General features: G+C 35.8%; 1 non-coding gene across 1 annotated transcript; it reads left to right on the top strand.

The window, feature by feature from the left end:
• The first annotated feature begins 4767 nt into the window (after positions 1-4767).
• On the top strand, positions 4768-4874 carry LOC122097935. The gene has a single exon (XR_006145614.1). It is a non-coding gene; the product is annotated as a U6 spliceosomal RNA (small nuclear RNA).
• The last annotated feature ends 375 nt before the right edge of the window (positions 4875-5249 follow it).

A 5249-nucleotide genomic window follows, 5' to 3' on the forward strand; every position in this document is an offset into this window, starting at 1 on the left:
AAAATAGTAGTGAGACCTCATATCAAGCAACAATTAGGTCTAGATAAAAGTGCTTTGCCATCTAAGCTTCAAGGATATCATACATAAGACGATCACAGTCTAGGCCAGCCAGGATAAATTGTGAGTCTCTAATTACAAAATAATTAAGCATCAAGGAGCTGTAGTATAGTTTAAATCATGAACCAGCAAGTATAAAAGTCTGAGTTCAAACTCTACTATACATAAATACATACATACTGACATACATACATACATACATAAGACAAAATGTTACACATTCTAAGATCACATTTCTAACAATTTGTAGCAAAACAAAATTACAGAAATGAAATCCAGTGTAAGTAGTTCATAATTGTTGGCAAGTTTATTCTTATAGGAAATAAGGACATAAAATAAGATTGTTTCCTCAGGCCATTTTCCTTTTATATTTGTATCTTCCTACTAGAAGTGAATCTTCTAGATTCACTCCAATTAGACCGGGTTATAGTCTCAATTGGGCCCTAGAAACCCCAAGCTTGGGAGGGTCGTGGCCTTCCCAGGCGTTTTATATTCTGTGTTCAGTCCTTCACTCCCATAATGATGTATAACACAGGACATCTTGGGAAGTTGTTGAAGATACTTCTGTCTTCAACTGTGAGAGAACTTTATGTTCACAGGACACAAAAGACCCTCTGGTATGATTGGCCTGAACTGCTGGAGGAACATTTATTTTAATATAAAACTCCATTGTGACTGATTGAACTCACTCATGGCCTTAAAAAGAAAATCATTAATGTCATTACTGTAAACTAAAACAAATAGAAAATTAAATTTGAGAAAATGTTCCCCATGACACTGGGAGAAATATATCACTCTACTAACCCTAAAACATTGTTTTCTACCTAGACTACTTTTTGATCTGAATACATTCTGTATTCAAACAATTATTCTCACATTCAACAATTTATCCATTCATCAAACATTTACTGGGTATTTAATTCAAACTGTAGAAACTACCTTGGGTGGTGTCTCATCTTGACTAAAATCATGGCTGTCTCGCATTCTGTACTTAGGTTCTGTTTCATAGCTTTAATATATAAAACCAATCTTCCCAGTTCTTCAGCTGAAGTGAGCCACCACTTTTCAGACTAGTTGTACAACTGCCATTTTTAATAGAGACTCTATTATTTAGATTCAGCACATTTACTTCTGATTCTCAGAAGCAGTAAGCCTAATTTTCTCCTTATATTTCACAAACACTAATGGCAGGTCTATGTAAGCAACAAAGAATGAAATTATTTTTCACAAACAAAGCCAAGTGCTGCCTTTGTTTTCTTACATTTCACTAAATCCCCAAACCACTTATTACTTAAGCATGTCAGAATTTATAAAATGCTCATGCTTGACATTTTCTACAAAAAGAAACCTCGCAAAGGTATACAAAAGACAAACTAAAATATAATTTCCAGTGAACTTTTATCACAAGTGAATTAAGTATACCATGCAATTAAGAAAGATAGAATTAATTTTTTATTGTGAAAATACCATACAGAGGGGTTACAATTTCATGGGCAAGGTAATGAGTACATTTCTTATCTATCATTGTTGCCTCCTCCTTTGTATATTATGCAACTAAGAAAGACAGAATTCATTTTTGATAGAGAAAATTGAAGTCAAACATTTGGATCATAGTTTGTCTTTTCTTGAGTTAATTGTAATAGGTTAATCATTTAAGTATTTTTATGTGGCAGAAAAATCAGAATCATGTATACAAATATTGTGAATGAATAGTTATCTGAAAACAATGAAGACATTACTGATTACATAACTACATAATTACTTACTTATCAGTTATTCAATCATTAATCAATGATCAATATTTCAAGTCATACTCAAAATGTTTGCTGTTGTGATTCTGGGGTTTATAGTAGCTCTACTTAAGAATATTAGGGTGAAAGGCAAAATTTTGTATGATATAAAGAAAAAGTGAAGAGAAGATGGAGAGATTCAATGAGAGGTCAACGTGTAACCTCTAACGTTGAGAAGCGTGAAGGAAGGGATGTGTAGGGTGGAATGGATACAAATGATGAAAGGGGTGACATACAGCAAGACATATTATTTTCTTCAACTACATTCTCAAATGGCCAATCTTTTGTATTATTTGTTATTATTTTATTATTATTATTTTATTATTTGTATGACAAATAATAAAAAGAAATAAATGATAAAGTGGCCTAGGCAACTAATAGAAAATTAGAACTTCTTTCACACAAGTTTAGAACAAATTTCTGGATTACTCTGGCTCACATAGCTCTTTGCTGTTTTTCTCCCTTGCAGTATATAGGATGGACTGGGGATTCTGTATCCTAAAATAAGGAGGGGATGTCTGGAATAAACTACATCATTCCTACTTCACCAAGAAGAGAATTTATATTATGCTTTAACATAAAACCCAGTTTGTATTGTGTTCAGGATACCTCCACTGCATTACAAAGTCTGGCCTATGCAGAAGGATTCTATGTCCATCAGCTTTCCTAAGATATGTCAGATTCGTTTTCCTTGAACATTAGGTTTCTGCCTGCCTTCACTACCTGTCTATAAGTATTCAAGCTTATTGTTATTCTGTCTTACTGGAGTCATGAAAATGATAGAATAACTTGTCCTTGGTAAATCTGCTTCAGAGCAAAACTGAAGCTAAAGATAATGTGACATCATCTGGTAAGTCATAAATAGTGTAATCAATAAATTCCATGTTTATCATTGATTGCATAGACCAACAGCCATTCCATGTCTCAGAGATTGTGTCCATGTGCGGACACAAAAGCTCTTTACTAAGCTCCTCTTGATGTTACAAATGCTCATTATGTAGTTGTTAAGAGATTCAGTTTCCTCAAGACCAAGTTATAGATAAGCAGGACAGTGAGTTAAATAAATTAGAAATGGCAAGTGAGCAGGAATCATTGCAGAGATGGTGGGAAAGGCATCTCAATGTGAGCTTTGGATTCAGTGTCCTGTTCTAGCATCTTTCCCTGACAATTACCCATGCAGTGCGCTTCCAGATGCACCTGGTGTCCTGTAGGTGTGATTCCACAGTTGGTGGCACTTGGCTAAAATAAGTAATGTGATGAAAGAGAATCTGCAACAGGTGCTGGTAAACAAAAGCAGATTTCATTTACAAATATGGAATATCACCACAACTTTCTATTTATCATGTTTCTACTTGGATATTTTTGTTATTTTCCCTGCATATAAAACTTATTAAAAGCCGGGAGCTGGTGGGTGGCTCGCACCTGTAATCTTAGTTACTCAGGAGGTTGAGATCTGAGGATTACAGTTCGAAGCAAACATGGGCAATAAAGTCCATGAGACTCTTATCTCCAATTAACTACTAGAAAACCAGAAGTGGTGCTGTGGCTCAAGAGGTAGGATGCTAGCCTTGAGCTGAAGAGCTGAGGGACATCGCCAAGCCCAGAGTTCAAGCCCCACGACTGACCAAAAAAAAACAAACCAAGAAACTTATTAAAAATAAATTGAGATTTACATAACTTTTTTCCCTTGAAAATTTAAAGGACAATAGTTTTAATGCTCATAACTCTAGTATAAAGATGAAATAATTACTCAGGTAATGTTGGTTATTGACTCAAAGACTGACTTGGTAATAATAAAATCAGGACTCTGCCATATAGAAATACTGAAGTAAATACATCAGTGATTGCATTCTGTCCCTTTGGTATTGGTCTGGTCCAATTTACACGGACAAACGCAGAGTCAAACATTGAGTTGTCTAAATGTATATTGATAGCTATGAGGACAACAAAGGCTCCAGGAAGGTAACACTGCTGGCAACAGTTAAGATATGGCTATGATTCATGAAGAAATCCTCCAGAATGTGTCTAGAACAGGGCAGAGAGCTACAACACCAAACAGTGCTGCAGCTTTGTTCTGATCATACTTTAAGAATACTTTAAGATAACAGCTTACATGCTGAGACAAATACATAGAGTCCAGAGCATAGGTTACAAGTATTTATTGCTCCCAATTCTGGAGGCTTGGCTGTCCAAGTCCAACGTGGTGACAAACACGGAGTTCAATGAAGTCTATCTTTCTAACATCCCTGCTCATTTTTATGTTCACCAGGCCAGGATAGACAGCTCAGTCGCAGTCTATTCCAATCAGCACACTAATCTCATCCCAAACTGTACTCTCAGGATGCCATCTAAACCAAATTACTTCACCCAGGCCTCATTTAAATCTGGGAGGGATCCAGATAGTGCAGCAATGTGCACAATTAAAGATTTTATGCTTATAGGTTTACTCTGAAATGTATAATGTCCATTTACCCCCCGCCTGCACTGTTGGTGCTACTGATCCTACTGTAGAGTTGAAATAGATACTTGCAAGTGTTCTCTGATTTCTACACAAGATAGGCCTGGAGAAGTCTCAGTGTCTTAGGTTTTATCTTTGGATTCCACATTTTTTTTACTTTAACCAATTTTACACTCACTCTTCAAATATGTAGACTTTTCTTAGTTATATAATGTTTGAGTACTATAAATGGCAGGCCTATGTCTTAAATAAGAAGCTAATACATTTGGTTTTTCAGGCAAATTCATTTTCTATTATTTCCTTTTTATCTTCCCTTTTCCTTTCCCTCTCCCTTCTTCCTCTTTCTTTCTTTTTCCTCTCTTCATTGCTTCCTATTGACAATAAAGATAAATTGTGATTATGGAGGTAGAGTGTATCAAGTTCACTTTACTTAGATAAATTAATTTCAAAAATCATATTGCAGTGGTTGCTTCGGCAACACATATACTAACATTGGAACGATACAGAGAAGATTAGCATGGCCCCTGAGCAAGGATGGCACGCAAATTCATGAAGCGTTCCATATTTTTTTTTGGTATAATTTGTGGAGGGGAAGGGGAAAAACAAATCGTTTAAATAGGGACACAGGTGTACCCATTGCAACAATGAGATATGCACGTCGTTATGTTGAAAACGAACTTTACAACTTTGGTGTGGGGGGGGGGAGGATTGAGTGAGGAGGCTAGGGGAGGCTGGGAAGGGATGGGAAGGGGAAACAAAGGAGGAGGCTACAATGCTTGATAAGAAATATACTCATTATCTTGCCCATGTAATTGTAGCCCTTCTGTACAGTATTTTCACAATAAAAAAATATATAAAATGAAAAAAATCATATTGCATAGCAGGGTTTAGAATATAAATTCTGAAGGACCTTGCTATTCAGGTTCCTCTGAACTCCTAATGGC

Source organism: Dipodomys spectabilis, unplaced genomic scaffold (genome assembly GCF_019054845.1).
Source record: "Dipodomys spectabilis isolate Male_0828 unplaced genomic scaffold, ASM1905484v1 ptg000440l, whole genome shotgun sequence".
NCBI classification, from domain to species: domain Eukaryota; kingdom Metazoa; phylum Chordata; class Mammalia; order Rodentia; family Heteromyidae; genus Dipodomys; species Dipodomys spectabilis.